The sequence below is a fragment of the Anser brachyrhynchus genome (assembly GCF_964034855.1).
Source record: "Anser brachyrhynchus genome assembly, chromosome: 3".
NCBI lineage: Eukaryota > Metazoa > Chordata > Aves > Anseriformes > Anatidae > Anser > Anser brachyrhynchus.
In genome coordinates, this window is record NC_137696.1 from 119,769,187 (window position 1) to 119,787,668 (window position 18,482).

At 37.9% G+C, this 18,482-nt stretch overlaps 1 protein-coding gene across 2 annotated transcripts in view; it reads left to right on the forward strand.

The window, feature by feature from the left end:
* Positions 1-18,482, forward strand: part of PTCHD4 (patched domain containing 4) — a 99,368-nt gene that overhangs the window by 55,618 nt on the left and 25,268 nt on the right. The gene's annotated exons all lie outside the window — the stretch shown is intronic.

The following is an 18,482-nucleotide window of genomic DNA, read 5'->3' on the forward strand; positions in this document are numbered from 1 at the left end:
TAAGTAGGACGTGATTATGATTGGAAATTAGGAGACATTTCTTCTCAGAAACAGTAGTCAGGCCCTGGAATGAGTTGTCCAGGGAGGTGGTGGAGTCACCATCCCTGGGGGTGTTCAAAGAAAGGTTGGACATGGTCATGGTTTAGTGGGTGACATTGGTGGTAGGGTGATGGTTGGACCAGATGATCTTGGAGGTCTTTTCCAACCCTAATGATTCTATGATCATCAAATCATTTCTTAGTATTTCTCAGTAGAGAGAGAGAGACATCTATCTTAGGTACCTAGAGGGTCTACTTTCTCTTTCCTATGAGCACAGAGGGAGCAGGGGTGACCATTTTGGACACCAATGACTTCCAACCACCCTTGGTGTCCGTAGTGTCACCTTGGCTACAGACTATGATCCATTACTGAAGCAGAGGCATCTCCATTTGCAGATGCTTCTAGATTGCTCTTAGACCACAAGGCTGTAGGTGAAAAATGTGTGACATAAAGTCATGCATTATTATGGGATTTATGCAAGCATGTTGTGGGGATTTGCATTTATATTTCCATGCTTTTTCTTTCTAAAGCACAGCTAATCACAAAAAGACTTGTTAAGATCATTCTCAGCTAAAGAATTTCTAAATAAAAAGCACAGGCTCCTTCTCCACCCCCTGCCCCCCTATCTCCACACCTTGCCCCCAGGGAAATGCTTGCTTGACAAAAATAAAAGAAAACCACTGACTATGCTTTCCAGCAAACACTTGTTTTTAGGTAAAAAAGCAGCACATTTTGACTGCTAGTCACCTAGTAGTTTCCAGTTAACTGAAACTGGTTACAAGTTCCAGTTACCTGAAACTGGAAACAGTACAAAAATTAAGATATCAATTGAAAATTTTAACCAAAAATGAGTTTACTGATAGAAAATAACTTTATTTTCTCACTGACTCTGATACTCTAAACTGTTCTTTTCTTCTTTATAGACACAGTTACTTAAAAATACTGTGCAATCTCATTCTGAATGAGATTAGCTGTGGGTGTATTTTGTGGAAATATATCTACTGTGTTCACCTAAATCTCTTTAGATATCTTGCATAAGAAAAGAACGTGGGCTGCTATTTCTTCATGCTTCAGGCTTTTTTTGTTCTCTACACCTTCACATTTCTGATATCACTACTGATTCCACTACCATAACACTCTAGCTGAATACTCTTGGCTATTTTTGCAATTAGATTTTTGTTTAGATCAATGTCATAGAAGTCAACTTCTTCCTTCCCCTGCATTTGAAACACTTCAGATAACACACATTATATTCTTCAGGTTATAAGGGATATACGCTATTGCATTTCTAATCCTGATGGATGTCTCTGGACAATATTTTAGTAAAATATATTTATTGCCAAATGGCTTTTCAAAGTTAATGGTCCATTGTTAAAAATGATATGTCATGGTAAATTGAGCTTTTCCTGAATGTAGAACACTTCTCTATGCACCAATGTAACCTCATCAGACAGAAAAAATGAATTGTTATGAGTGATATCCTGATCTAGTTTTTATATTATACCTTCTCATCCAGTACACTTAGATCTGTTTTGCTAGAGAAACACACAGTAAAATACGAAGATGCTTAAACACAAAAAGTGTTTTCCAGACCCATTTTTATGAAATCTTACAATATATTTTGCTGACTTTGAAAAATAAATTATTTAGGGCTTATATTTCCCTTTTTTTACAAAAATGTTGGCAATCTGATCCAATAGACTGGGAAAAGGCAAAAGCAAAGCTTTGCTTGTCTTACGTGACACAATACATACAGCAGGTTGTACCTTGATGTTGGTAGGGCATCCTTTGTCACCCCTCCCTCTCTCAAGTTCCAACCCCTCTAGTAAATTTGTGACCTTTTATGATTTTAACTTATTTTGAAGCACACTGACAGTAGGAGAAGCTTTAATTTTTTCTCTAAGCTCAAGCTGAGCTACAGGATTAGAGCAAAGCAAATGCTTACAAAAGAAGTAAAAAAAGAAAAAATTCTTTGATATCTCTTATCTCATCTTTGGAAAGATAGGAAGGAGAAAAAAACAACATTCTTTCATCTCTTCCTTTCAATGGTTACAAATCAAACAAAGCCTGACTTTTCTAAATTAAACTCTTCCATTTATTTTTATTCTTTTTGTTCTTCCTGTTGTGTACAAGTCTCTGTCAATTATAGCTGACCTCACAGAAAATACTCGCTGAACATTGATTGGAAAACTTGACTTCCAGACATTTCAGTTAACATAGAGGCTGTTTTTGTTATATGTTATACAATACTTAAAAATAAACTGTCACCTTGGGAGATTGTTATATTGTACAAAGAACTTCTTGCACTAAGAGCTTATTCTTATCCTTTTTTTTCCCTAAGAACATATTGCAGTAAGAACATTAATTATGCAAAGAACAATTTTTTATTGGCTACTGAGGAAACAGTAGGCCAAATGTATTCATGTTCCCTGCAATCCCATCGGTTTTGAAAAGCTGCAACAGTAGAAAAAAGCAAGTAGTGGTGGGAACACTAGCTGTGAATGGAAAGGACAAAGAAATATCATTCATGAAACATGGTATCTGCTAGTGCTCTTGAGAGTGACATCCAAATATGTTCAGCTAGTCCCCATAAACTAATGAGCCTTTGGATAATTCCAGATTTCTGGAAACAGAAGAAATAACTCTTGCCTTCCCAGTTTTTTAATATGGCACAAAACAGAGCATGACAAAACAACTACACTTACCTGCATTACCTACTTAATTGTCACTGTTGTCTTTAGTAACTTACTATATACTTGCTTGATCTATTTCTGCACTTGCAGTTTCCTAGAGTCATTGTCATATATTCGTCTCCCTCTTTCTAAGTATTAAATTTATTCATGGAGATTATGTAAATCCCTCTCAATAGTTGGATCAGTCCTGGCAGACCTGATAAGAAGCTAACCCTCCAAGTGGGATATTCCAGGAAGAAGACCCTTGTTTCAATGAGTGACTTTTGATGGCCACAAAATCCACCCCCTTGACCTTTCTTCAGGGCCAGAGAGTAGAAGCAATTCAGTCGTGTTCTGAATTTGGGATTGAAAACAATCCAAGTTTCTTGATGCCAATCCAGTAAATATTGAAATATATGATGTAGAAGTTGGAAAGTTCCACCTGACGTGGAGTGGACTCCACACATAGTTTCTGCTATAATGTCAGAGTAGAGATTGGTTCTGGTACCCTGTGCAGGAGTTGCACAGGATTTCATTGTTATGCCATGATATCTATATGGGAACAACCATAGAGACTATTTCCTGACACTGGATGTGATTCACAGCCAAGAAGGGAGGAGAAAAAGAGGAAGTGGGAAAGTGAACCGAAGGAAGTGAAATCAGGTAGTAGATGAGATTTGCATGAAACCTGATATTTTAAAAGATACCTGACAATTTCATCTGTTGCAGAAAACAGCAGTCTCTTTACAGAAAATTTTACTCGTGTTTTAAATTCGAAGGGACCTTGTCTAAGCTTGCAAAGCTGTTTATTATTTACCCACCCAGTAACTTGCAAGCAAAACACAAGAATAAAAGAAAAACTTTTCTAGGACTTCAAGTAAGAGAGGAAATGACACTCAGTGCAGGAGAGATAATTCAATGTGAAAAGAATCCAGAACTTCAAAGGTATTTGGATATCTTATCCCGTTGATATCAGTCAGGATTAACTTCCTGAGCACCACTGAGGATTTAAGAAAGATCGGAAGCTTTTTTATTCGTAAGACACATTTACCAATCCGTTATGGAAAGAAAAATAACATGGAATTACCGAACTGTGCTAATTATTCATTCTAAAAGTCTGAACAAGCAATTGAATTGAGACAGTTTGGGAGTTTCTGTTGACTAATAAGCAAGAAATATTCAGGAGCTTAAAGGCAAGGAGTGAATTGAGAGTGAGTGTTTGTTGATATGTGATTGAATTTACCAAACCAAGGAGAAGTTTATTAGCATGTTTTTGCTCTTAGGTCGTCTTCTACAGAAAAGGATAATTTGGAAAGAGTTTAGATATTTTAGGCACACTCTGAAACATAAAATTATTCAGACAGTAAAAGGTTAGAGTGAAAACCCTGAAGGAGAACAGATAAGATGTACAATGATCAATATTCTTATGCAAAGTGTAAACTAGACAAACAAGGAAGAAATAAAGTAACTAAATAAAGAACTTAAAAAAAAAAAAAAAAGAGAGAGAAAAGGAAAAAGAAAGAAACAGACTAAGAAGGAATTACAGAGAATAAAACATTTATTATCACAAAAAACAGAAAGACAACAGACTGATCCGGAACTTGTTTAAATAGGTTTATGTCCCTTGTTTTCTGTACTCTGATGTCCACTAAGCCTTGCAGAGCAGTAAAAGTTTGGTAATATAAATATATAAATAAAATTAGAAGGCAAAATCGAAACCCTGAAACTCACACCTTTAGTGAGATTAAAGAAATAAAGGGTGTGCTTCATCTCTCATAATGTTAGCCATGCACAGTATAGAAGTCTGAACTGGTTCCCTGAGCTACTCATCATAGATTCCCTTTGCAATGTGTGGGATGAAATATGCACTGTTAGGTCATAATTCATCTGTCTTGTTTTAGAAGCTCTCCTAGACTGAAATGAACTGTGCCCTTAAAACAACTATTCTCTGATGGAATAAAAAGAGTATCTAAACAGCTAGCTCAGAGTTAAGTTTGTCAAGATGAACTGCACTCCAGATGTTTTGTAGATGTGTGAAAGACCAAGGAAGAAAATAGGGTCTGTTTTATTCTATGTAGAAACTATCGTAGCAAAGAAGAAAGATAATTTGTAGCTTAGGTTCCCATTCTTGTACACATTTATGCACCTAATAAGCACTGGAAGCAATATCTGTACCCATGCTAGTTACCAAAACTGTGCCACTGTTTGTTCTTTGGCATGGAAGCCTGCTGGTAGTAACTGACAATATCCATATGTTTTAATTCTCTTAGCCTTCAACACAGGGCAGCCATATCCAAATTGCTGACTGGGAATGGTTCCTGGCCCACGATACATCGTAAACTGTCCCTGGGAGCTATCTGTGAGAATGCTACTTGGCCCCAGCCAAACCTGTGCCAGGGACATCTCCGACAATCAGAAATACTACAAATAAATTTGCCATGTTCATTCCAGAGCATTGTTTAATCTACTAATATAGAGGTACCCATTGTAATTTATAACACAGCTTTAAGAATTTAAGCTTCAGTATCTGGACCACACTTTAGCAGAGACAGTGGCACAAAACATAACTCAATGCATGATGGATCCCTTTACTAGTTACCTTCTCTCTATTTTCAATAAAATATAAAAGATTTAGAAGCTAGGACAGAAAGTGATAATATAGTGAAAATGAATGACAGCTAGTTCTGATAAAGGGGAATATTTGCTGGGTAACTTAAGAATATATGACTATAAAAGATACAATCTATGAGAAATGGACATTAAACTGATCACTGGCAAGTCAGAGCAGATCAAAAGAAGAGAAAATGACTACACAGTTTCTTTCTGATCACTGTATATAATGACACAAAGCAATCACAACAATGTATAGCTAAAATTACAGCTTATCTTTTAAGTCGATAAAAGGATAAATCTGGAGTTCCATAAAATTGTGTATTTGTAAATGAGTAGTAAGTAGCCCAGTATGACTTTGGGTATATCCTGGCAAATCACACTGATCTCAGTGGGAATAGGTGGAATAAGAATTTCACCAGCCATAACGCTAACAAAATATCTAGACCATTACAAAAATACAGGCTTTCAATAAGTGCGCCAGAGTGAGTAAAAGCCAACTTGGTTTCCTGGAGAACGGCAAACGAAACCTGGATGATTATCAACAGGCTTTCCCTAACATCATCGTAAGTTCAACTGGTATTGAAAAAAAAATAAGCTTCACCTAAAGAGGAATTATATTACAATAAAAAAAAGATACACAAATATATCTGAAACATCAATGGACTTTTATGTTCAGCAACCAGATTTCATCACTAGTAAAGAAAGCATAGTTACTAGAGCTTTTCAGCTGATCAGGCACAGTTGTCTGCTTCAGGATGTGCTGAATGTTTTTCTAAATTTCACTGACTATGAGGAGGTTAAGGTTTCCACTGACCATGAGGAGTTTATTAATACTTTCTTCACAGGTTCATACCTACAATTATACCTATATTTAGGTACCTGAATTTGGATCTGAATCCCTTCTCTTCCTGTGGGTGTCAGAATCAACAAATTCCTCTTTCAAGACCCTATTCAATTTTCTAGGGGTATAAATCCTGTCATTTATTTTTGTATATCTTGGATACTGTAGCAGTGGACACCAACATTTAGACAACTGAATTAAGCCCATAGTGATTTTGGATAACCATATACTGTCAAGTAAGATAAATATCTCCAAGCCAGCAGAGACTGATAAGGCTTATTCTGCAAAAGTTCAAGGAACTATCTGAAACGATCTTGTAATATTTAGCAATTACTCCCTCAAAACTTGTGCAGGCTAGGACAGGCACCAGAGGATGGAAGAAGGGCAGACATAATACTTACATTTGAATAGCAGAAAAAAAAAAAAAGAGAGAGAAAAAAAAAAAGAGGATCCAAAAAGTTAAGACCAGGCAAGCTAACAGTGAAAGTCACAAAGATAGAGGAAAAGATAGCTGAGCAATCACTTTGCAAACACTAGCAGGATAATGAGGTGATAAGAAACAGCTAACGTATTTGTCAAGAACAGGTCACATCCAACCAATCTGATATCCTTTCTTGATGCAGTAACTAAAAAGAGAAAGCGGTACAGGCAATATGCATTGACTTTGTAAGGTTCTCCACACCTTTCCAAACAACATTCACATAAGTAAACTAAGAGGATATGGCGTAGGTTAGAATGTTGTATTTGGTGGGTTGGGCAAACAGCTGGTTCGAAAATAAAGGAGAGAGGACATTTGAGGAAAGGCCCCAGAAGAATTGCTCTGTGGGCAGTATTCTAATTCATGATTTACAACACAGACTAGACTGTGCCTATATACAATTTGTAGATGGCAAGCTAGGTGGAATAGCGAGCAGTTTGGCTTCCTTACCTCTTGAAGATATTATGGCAACATAGAGTTTATGTAAAAAAAAAAAATTGGAAATAATACTTGTTTCAGGTAATTACACATGGATGATTTTCCTTTAGTTGTAGAAACATAAAGTTTAATGTGAAAAGGGAACATAAAGTGATTTTAGTGATTTTTGTATTTATTTTCATTTTGCGATAAATAAGAGATCCTTAGTCCCTCTTAATGTGCTTTTTACGTCTTGTATGTGGCAAATGCCTCTGTTTGATGTGTGGTACATTTTCTAGGAAAATGTCATAATTAATTGGCATTCTGCAGTAATTGTCCTACCTTGGCAAACATGATAGAAAGCATATATGCCAGAATTTGTGACAGAAGTATTGCCACCATGAGAAATTACTCACATTCTTGATGGGTTCCTCTGAATCAGTTCCACAGCGGTGTCTATCATGGTCAATATTTCTCAGTTAATCACATTCCACATTGATACTGTCAGCCTTCTTTCCCCAATACTTACACTGGAATTCAGAATGCCATTGGCTTAAACACAGTTAAGCTACACTGATGTAAAAGAGAGATACAGCAGGTTTTCTGAGTTAGAGAAACATTAAACTCAAAGGTCCTTTTAAAGTTAAAAGCGGAGCACTCAGTAAAATTGTTTATAAAGGTCCAAAAGTCCAATTAAGATTTAATAAAAAATTATTGGCTAGTATTTGTGAAAACCCAAGGCTTCATTCTTAATCCTTTTCTGCTTAAGATGTAATAATGTAAATGTCTACAGTGTTGAACTTTTTCTTTTGCCTCTATCATGGTGAACTTTTCAGTATGGACCCCTAATCATATTTCATTGCATGAAACCTGCACTGAATTATAAGTTTTCAGGAAAGAACTCAGCAATTGGAAAGATGTATAAATATTAAAAAATGGACTATAGCTTGGTGCACTCATCTTTCTCAGTATATAGTTTGTCAGTACTTTTACAGCCTTCAGTTTTAAATAGTTCTCAGGAAAACTGGTAGGGTGATATTTGTGAGGTTGAGTATAAATCAAATTACAAAATTTTCAAAGGTAAAAGTGAAAAATGGTTAGATGTTTACACATGCAGACAGGCTTATAGAGGGATTTTCAAAAATGCCCTTGACATAGACGGAAAAATGACTTTGACGTCAGTCAGTTAGGAAATCTACATTCATTTTCAATTGCTTTTTTAATGTAGTGAGTGCCCAAAATCTCCATATTATTGCACCAAAAGTTATCAGTTTGAGGGAGTCTAGAAGTCTAATTTTCAATAGTTTGTGATGTGGGGTGGGTGTCCCCACAGGACTATCCATCCACCTATTTTAAGATTCAATTAATCATTTGTTTTGTCTCAAGAGGAAGCCCAGGTGCGTAACTTAGACTTGGTGTCTTTGAAAAGCAAATGAGAAATACTAGGGTTTACCATGCACAATCTTGCAGAGAAAACATTTGGGAGTTGGAGCTGAAGGAGCATCAGGCTGGTTGTTTCCCTTTTAAATTAATTATGGGCTGAAAAATGAATGTGAACAAGCTAAGCTTTCAAGATATCAGTCTAGGACCACATATATTAAGATCTCTAAAATTCATGTGAAAGTCAGTGTTTACTAAGGCATTACAGAAATGGCAAGGTTCTTTTTAGAGTCCTCTAAATCATCTGAAGGATTTTCTATATGAGAATTTCTTGATAGATTTGTAAAATTCTGGTTTAAGATGGGGAGTATCAATCTGAAAGACTTACATCTAGTTCTCCATCCATTTCTTGACAAAATCCTGGTGAAAAAAAAAAATATATATATATATATATATACTTTTTCATAAAATATTTAATTCAGCTAGAATAAAAGCACATTTTTAGACTCTTGAAAGCAAAACAAAACTAAGCAAACAAACAAACAAAAAAACTACTAGCAAATGATGAAGCAAATGGTTGATAAATGATCCTCTTCCTGCCAAGAGATCAATGGAAAGAGCACTGGCGTTTGCTCTACCAGATCCAGAGTTTGTTTCCCAACAGCACCAGTATCCACTTCCATCACAATATCCAAATCACCAGGCAACAGGAGAACTGGGGATGAGAAAGTGCCTATGTAGACACAACTAGTCTGCCCTGACAATGTCTGTTGAATTCAACTGAGATGTCACTGGATTCAGTCCCAGCTGAGTAACATAATCACAAAACAAGGCAATCGTTCTCTTTGTTCCCATTTTGTCTTATCTCACTTGGTTTATCATTTACAGGCACCTACCCTAAACTAGACCCAGAGCCATCCCCGAAGCTAAAGGGAGGACAAACAGAGTACAGGCACTGCCAAGGGACAATTCATATAACTTCCGAGTGTTTTCTTTAAGGGAAGGTGACTGAGAGATTTTATCTTCTTGATAACATTTGTTGAATGAATGAATCCTTTCCTTAGCTGCTCTGATAGTATATAAAGAAAGTGAAGGGATGAAAAAACATGCCCATTACATGCAAAGTCTTGTTAATGGCCGAAAAGAAAACACATCTTTTATATAAAACTAAGAACAATTACACTAATTAAATCTTAACAGTCTCATTAAAGAATCATTACTAGTCCAGGTGTAATTATTACGGAAATGGAAGAAACAAAGCTATGCAGAAGAGGTTCAATAATAACAATGATGCTGCTTAAGTATTTGTACACACACTTGTTTGTTCCTACACCTTTCCTGGTGTTGTGCTGACCCTTCCCCTGCTTCTCTGGGTCCTAAAGTCAGAGATTTCAGTCTCATGCTGGTGGTCAAGATGTTACAGTGAGATGTGAATATCTGGAGGCCTTCACTAAGAGGAATGTGATGTTCATATTCATTTCTTCTTCCTCCCTCTCAGGTCCTCTTGTACTCATTTTTATGTCTTTTCTAACACAGTTTACACCTTTGCACTCTCTTCAGTGGTCTGCAGCTCCATATTTCACCCAAATTTACTATATATGGTGCCCTTTTGTAAAATAGATAGTATTTCTTTATTTTCTTTGTTACCCCCACAAGTTCTATCTAGTCCAGGTCTGCATTTTTTTTACTGTCCATGGGTGAGCTCTTTATTGCTGAGGGGTCTCTAATGCCAAGTCTGTATCCCATCTCATATCAACCTGTGACAGTACACCTCCACTCTACATTCCATGTCTTCATCTTCTCGAAGTCTCTTCTGTCTTACCAAGCATCAGTTTCTCTACCCTGCATCACTATGCTGAAGTCATAGATACCTAATTTAGGAACAAATAACTGCTTTTTATTGTTATCTGTGTACTGTTTTATATATAAAATCATGGTTGTGCCATGCAAAGATGAATAAAATTAAATCAAATTAGCCCTAGTTTGCTGGTCAATCAGAGAAACTGATGTTACAGCTAAATCAGGCAAAAAAAACAGCTGGAGGCAGGTTAAGAAATGTTCAGACGTTAATACTGACCAATTCTGAGGTCTGGCAAACAGTACAAAGCCTGTGGATGGTTACTAGTAATGGCAACATCACATTGGACTTGGTGCTTAGGGACCTGTTTTAGTGGGTGATATTGGTAGTAGGGTAGCGGTTGGATCAGATGGTCTTGGAGGTCTTTTCCAACCCTAATGATTCTATGATTATAAGGCTATGTGGTTACACAGTGTGCCTTGGTAAGAAAAACACACTTTAGAAGAAAGGAGAATACAAATCCGTCTGCCACTGCTTTTGAGAAGGGAAATCACCCAATATCTTCCATCTCCCAGTGGGAACCATGACCTCCTGGGTAGGAGGCACCATGAAGCCCTTAACTCTGAACAGACAGAATGCAGAAACTGAGGAAGAAATTTTCAGGGTACTCTTTTACATTGACAACAAGCCTTGTCAGCATCAGTGAAAACCTCTCTTTGTAAGACTCCAAGACGTATGTCTAGAGAATTCCTCCTGCAGTGTAGGAATAACAAAGTTTTGTCCAGCCTTTGAAATTTTGGGGGTGGCAGAAAAGTCATGTAAACCAAAATGGATGTTTGCAGAGAAAGAATAATATTTAAAGTTCAGAAAAATCTTTCAGGAGAGGTGCACTCCATTTACTACTTCCACTTGTAAACCCAACTCCTAAGAACAGGGGAGGAAAGAACTACAGATTTTTACATAACACATTAGCACTTTACATTTGCACTCTGTATATTTCTAGCAATCTAAAACCAATTTTTATGGTACAAGATAGAAAACAGAAGTAAATATAATTACTACGATTTGGTTGGTTACCTCAAAGAAAGAGGATTGAAAAGTTTTCTTATAAGGATTCCTCATTTGTTCCAAATCTGTTCTCAAATAAGCCTAAAGCAATTTGGTTAGCACTCTTATGGAAGCTGAATACTTACAAACAAGGCTATAGTACAAAGTAGTTCCTCTTCATTAGTAGAAAATAAGAGGCAGATGGGAAGGATATTTGAGATGTGTTAGGACACTCCAAGAACAGTGATAAAACGTCTAAGTATAACTACAATAACAAGGTTTGCAGCTAGCTCACTTTGAATAGTTGCCTCTTCAAGAAGGAATTCAAGTCTGTGTCTGTGAAGGTTGCAACATGCCCCCAGGGTTCTTCTTTGAGGGATGGTGTACATGGGGTAAATTACAAGTTCCCCAGCTAACAAGCCTGAACAATAGCCAAAACAGAACCCTTGCCTTAAGTAACTTCTATGCCTGTATTTTATAGTTTATGTGCTTCACCCTTTTAGCCCAAGAGCTTAAAACTTTTGCTTCCTCTGAACAAAAACTTGTGAATCCCATGAGAAGTTTGTCTTCTTGTTAAGGCAAGCTCAGGGCCAACTGACCAACATTAAGGTTTTTGTGATTTGTTTTTTGTTTCCTTCTTGTTGGTTTTTTTTTCTCGTTGCTTGTTTGTTGTTTCTTTTTTGTTTGTTTGTTTGTTTGTTTTGTTTTGTTTTATTTTTTCTTTTTCAGGCCAAAATAGGGTGGTAATGGAGGAAGTGCTGTGATCCACAGCAAAGCTGCAATTGGGTTTCCTGCCATGTAACAAGAATCACTGAAGGGGAAATGGGCAGGCATCACTGAAAGCCCTTCTCCCAGTGAATAGACACTGGAGAAAAAGCAAGTTATTCCCCAACAAACAAACCTGTTTGTCAAAAGCAATTGAAAAAGATCTCTCAATCACCTGTGCTAAAAGAAAAAAAAAAAAAAAAGAAAAAAGAGAGAGAGAGGGGCCAATAGTGAGAATGGTGAAACATTTCATTTTCTGTTCTACTCAGTTCATGAAAGCCTAGGAAGCAGAGAGGAGATATATGGGCACATCCTGCCTTCATCTGGGCTGCTGACAAGTTTGCTCGGACACAAACTGCCCATTCTGCTGTTCCAGAAGTAATAAAATCTGCCAGCATCATACAGCTAGTGCCAAAGGCAAAGAGGAGTTTTCTGCAGAAGGGGGTTGCAGAAAAATTATTTGATGACAGGCTTCTTGGCAGTTTGCAACCATAACGTTTGTATGATGTGCTGATGCCATGGTTTTATTCCCTGCTAATTAGATATTGCTCTCTTTACTGTGCAAGGGCATCTCTTCTAGCTATTGTTGGTATGGAGATGGCAGACCTCCATACAGTAATAACTCAAGACCACAACAGCTTTCATTTCATATCAGCACATATTTAATAAGGTCTCAGAATACTCCCCAGAAACAAACTCAGCACAACAGCCAAAATGTCAATCTGCCTGACCACCTCATGGTGTAGAAATCAAGCTTTGCAAGCCTCCTCCTTGGCCTCCATACAAATTCATACCTCACCAAACAAGCCTAAGAGATTCCTAAGAGACAATCTCGCTCTTTATTTGCACAGACCTAGGCTCATCCCACCCGACATAACTGAGTTGTCTACATTTGGAGCTCTGTCTCTCTGAGCTCCCCATAAGTTAGTAGAAGGAGGCAGACATCTGTAGATCTCCAGAGCATCAAGCTGGATTGTTCTCTCTCTGTCTCTCTGGCTACAGAGGGAGCATAGGGTGATTGGACACCTTAGATAAATACCTAAAGTTACATAGGAAAGAGAGAAAAATCAACTCAAAGTGAGCCGCTCAAGGTATCTAAGTGGAATGAATGTCCTTGAGATGACTTTCAGGATGCATCTATACCAGTAACATCACAGTGCCACAAGGCAAGCAGGACACTGGATCCCCTTTCTCTGTACAGTTGCAGAGTCTCTGACATGCTCATAGATTCCTAAGCAGTTCTCCAACAAATCAGAAGTCAGGAACTCTTTAAAGCTAGCTGTCCTGTTTGAGAAGTATATATTAAAGCTATGACCAGAGCCTGCTGCTGACCTCCAGACTAGGGAATGGTCCCTACCTTCATTTATTTACCAATATATATGTAGTCATGTTGAGTGGATTGAACTATGGAGACAGACTGGAGGAGTAAAGAAGGTAAGACTGCAAATACTCAGAAGTCTATAGTGAGGAAAGTTAGGTGAAATACACACTAGCTTGGAAAGATGAGCTCTGCTATGGAGCAGTTTTCAGGTGAGAGAGAGTTGATAATTGCTGCATTGGTACATCCCAGCATGAGGCACATCAGAACAGCTTCGTATCACTACAGACAGAAATAGTTGTGACCATGGCCCCCTGCATGTGGAGGCAAGGAACAGACAATCTGCAATGCCAGGCGGCTGGCGAGCAGCACAGAGAGCAGTGCAGATTGCATACCTCTGCAGCAGCCGTCTGCATGAAGTGACAGCAGGGGCTAACCCTCCTGCACCGTGGGACAGCCTCAACCCAGAGCAGTCAGCAATGGAGAGGGACCAGAAATCTGCCCTGATGTATCCCACTCCTCCATGACTGTAGGGTCTATTTCTCAATAGATTTGTGTTTGTGGTCCCCGTGACTAGCTAGCACGTAACTGCATCCCTCTTCATGTCCCCAACATGTTTATCCCTACTCCCATACTTCCAGGTGAGCTCCACACCTTCTCGCCATACTGCTAAGCATCCTTGTGCCCCATCTTCCCCAAGTACTTTATATTCTCTACCTTTTCCCACAGTACTCACAAAGTCTTACTAGGTCTCTTATGCCCTCATATTAAAACAACCCCAGCTTTTTCTCTTATCCCTTACCTTTTTCTCCATACCATCAGCTTCAGCCACGTTCTTAATTTTCATAAATACATTTTTCCAGATATATGACAATTTCATCCCCTTCCCATGCTTCCTGCAAGGGTAGGCAACTCTTTCTCGTGCCCAGAGAAAAGAGGGAAGCAGAAATGAGGATTCTGGGGAAGGAGAGCAAGCCAGCCCCAGTACCTCATGCTCAGGAGGTGACCTACCCCATTGCAGCCTGTGCCTGTTGCATGCTTATCACAGCTCTTCCAGGGCATGGTCATTTCCAGCAATATCTGTTTTCCCATGTCACTGGGAATGGCAGAACAGGCTGCAACACCAAAATTAGCAATGTACTGACTCCAGCAGGTTGAATAGAGCTTTATAAATTGTTTATCCTCAGAATGCCTCCAAATTTGCCAGTCCAAAACCCGTCTTTGGTCCACAGGCCTCTCTCTCTCTTTCTGTGATGTGGGGCATCACCCAGGATAGATGTGGTTGATTTAGAGAAATACATGTGTGACTGTCATGGCAGCTTGGGCTTGCTGGCCAGTTGGCAGGCATTATGGGTTAGAGGAAATAGCAGAAAAGCTCCTTTGCTGCTCTGCCCTGACACTGAGTAAATAAATCTTTAGTTTCTTCTCAGCTCCTGGTTGTTAAGAGATTCATAGCAATTTGACATCTCTCATGGAGCTAAATTTGAAAGCAGGAATTGAGTGTGTGGAAAAAAAGAACAGTAATGTAAGTCTCTGTTATTGAGAACAATATCCTATAAAACTAATTAGCTCTTTATATGGGTTCTGTGAGCCATTACTGGCTGAAATCATAGCAGTTGAGGTGAAGTGGTTTGGTTTACTGCTTAACCAATGTTCAGCAAAGAAAACAGACATATTAAAAGACAGAGACCTCTTATATTTCATAGACAACTTTTAAGACAGTAGAGTCTTTAATTAGAAAGGCGATAATTCTGTTTCACTGGAACTTTTCAAGAAGCATGAGAAGTGCTTCCAAATCAGTTGAACTGCCTAGGGAAAAAATAAAGGGGGGGGGGGGGGGGGGGGGGGGGGGCTGTTCAACACAGTGGACGTTTTGTAGCAGAATTCACCTTGAAATTGTCTTTAAACTTCTGAGACAAGCAAAGGGGAAGAGAAGATGGAAGAAGAAAGCAGAGTGTAAAAATCTTCATTTTGCTCAATTGAGTGCCAGGATTCTTGCACAGGACACCAGAAACTGGAACTGTTAGAAGATTCACTGCTAACCCTGAGAAAATGGCAAGGGGTAGCAGGACTCTGATGTTAGTCCTGCAGAGCTCTGTATATAGTGAGAGCATGGTTACATGATGTTCTTATCTTCCCATTTAATATATATGTGTGTATATATATATATATATAAAATGCATATTTAATACTGAAATTACATCTCCTAGAATAACATTATATTTAAAAAGAGGTTCAAAGATGCAGATTACATAAGATTTTTTCTAGGGATAAATGTTTGTTTTAACAACTTACTGCTTTTCTTGAAAAATACACTTTGGAAGATTCAGGGTACATCTTACAGACCTCCGCTGTTGTTACAAGAAAATGAACTTTAATACTCCTTGCTGTAATGTTTTTTACTTTTGCCCTAGTGCTCTGGTTTCTATTCAGCAATCTTTTAAGCTTGTGCAGTGCAGTCAGAGCCTTATGAATGAGAACAGCAATCATTTATCAGCTCAAGAGATATAGACTAAAACTGTACAAATTTCTGACTCAGTCTTATAATGGTAACTTATGACAATATGTGAAATCACTTTTAGTTCTTTAAAACTGGAGGGAAACAGCAATTTGCAGTGTCATAGTTTGGATGAATGGGCAACATTCTCAGAAGCAATCATCTAAAATCAACTGATATATAGGTTTCTGTAGGAGGCAAACACTCTTGAAATGTCTTTTTAAAACAAAACATAATTTTGGATTCTGTTCCACATTTAAATTGCAATGATTTATATAAATAGTTCATTCATTTTATATTTATTGTTATTTGCCTAAGTAAATTCAATGCACTGAGAAGTGCTACTCACAAAGCTTTGCTGACATAAAAGTAATATAATGGGAAGTATGCCGCGAGATCAGTGATTCACTAAGAACAGTCAGCACCCTGCTTCTTGTATAGATTATAATTTTATTTCTTCTGAGCTTAGTAAGCAAAATCCTTTTTTTTTTCTTTTTTTTTTTCTAGCACTCTGACAGGCTGCTACTTTCCAGATTTTTTTATTAAACTCCCAATTACAACCATCAAGCAATTATTGTGGTCTGCAGTCTGCGCTCAGGTTATCTCTGTCTTAAGCTCCTTGTAATGACTAGCACTGCAACAGTTTAAAAAGAATCAAAAGCATTAAAAGCAGAAGGATTGAAGGAGCTGGATCTAGCAGTTTCTCCATTTTCCTTTCACAGCATTGGGATTTTTACAGGGAGCAATATCCTCTTTGTCAGACTTTTTAGAGAAGGAAAAGAGGCAGAGATCATGCCCTCAATCCCTATTAGCATGCAAAACTTGTCTGTTTCTTAATGGCAGAAGACATTAACAAATACACACAGTAATCAGTGAGGTAGGAATGACAGAATATTTTAGTGTCTGGTCCTAAAGCCAACATTAGTGAGGTACTATTGTGTCAGTTTCCTATAAGGTGAGGCTCACCTTCCCACCAGTGCTTTCAATTTTTCAAGTTAGTGCTTTCAGCCATCCCTACAAAAGAACAATAAACTATATTAGCACACTGTGCTTTCTCCCATGTCCACAAAGAGATTAAGACTCCTCACCCATGTTTATTAGCATAAATACGAAAGTTGCATATCTTAACCAGACCAGGAAATTCAGCATCTTCTTGTGATTGCACAGTTGACAGACCAGCATCACTCTTTCACAAAAGCCTTTATTGAAGAGGACCAGAACAGTAATTCTCTATTCTCTATTAAATAGTTAGATCCCTGGCATGATTTTGTTCTCTCCATGGCACTTTCCCAAATAATTCCCAGGTGCAAAGCAGGATTTAAATGTGACTATTCTATTTTGGAAGCTGAAGATGAATAATGCCATGGAGATGCTTCGACTGAATGAGTTGGCTTCGGTGAGAGAGATTTAACCCTAGAAATGTTTAATTAATTAGAATGGATGTAGAATCTTCAACGACTGCTGTAAGGACATATGTACAAAAAAAAAAAATCGTCAGAGAAGGTATTCCCTCTCCAATCCTTCTTCCACTCTGTTCCCCCTTGATATAATAGGAAAGTACACGGTCAAACTGATTTCATATTCAAAATTATTTGCGTCTGAAATTATAGATATCAAAATAGTAATATAGAAAAAAATGGGCAGCTTAAACAGCAGGCTCATTACTGTTGGTATCCCCAGAAAAAAGGACCCCCCAAAAAAACAGAAATACTTTTCATATATCACTTTAAGATTACATTGAGTGTTGCCAGCATGATACTTAAGTGGAAAGCTTAATTATACCCCATTGGGACAGACTGCTAAAGGTCAGGTTTCAGCTACGTTAACGAGCAGCTAAATGCTGCTGACTGGGAAAGGTTTTTTTAAGTCCTGCACAAGCCAGTGCTCATATTTTTAATGCCAACACTGGGTATATCAGATGTCTGTGGGAGCTTTGCCATGAAATGAAAGCTCATCTTGTGCTTTATTTACAACCATTTCACCAGGTTTTACGAGAAACAGCTTGGAGATGAGGCCATGCACCACAAAACTGGGAAAGAGCTGGTGGGTTGAATTCCAGCTCTGTGCAGGACCTCTGGGCAGCAACTTGGGGGTAAATCAGACCCTAGCTAGAAAAGAGATTGTTGTTACTGGCAGCCTTGTCTCTTAAAAAGGCTGAAGAACACCAGAGGAAGGCATTGAGAGCTTCTGCAAAAAGCATCATCATTTTCTATCTTCAAAACTGGGAAAACAACATATTTTAACAGATGCCTGTTAGATTGTTTTGCTTTTTTTTTTTTCTGCATTTTCTTCTACCAAGATATTAATCCCCCAAATAGAGCATATGCATTTTATTGATTGATACCAGGATTTAAACATATAAATTGTAATACAAATTCTGTGATACATGACAACAGCAAGGCCTGGTCACCTCTATGCACATGGATGGATCCCGGTGATACTTTAAAACTAGATTTCTTTTAGTATCAATAGTCCTGCTATAAAATTGGGGCGATACCTCTAACAACCTCATATGGTCATGATATGCATTAATGTATGTAGTGCATTTGGGAATTGATGCACCCACCACTATAACAATCCACGGCAAATGAATCAATTTGTAATCAGTGCTATGTTC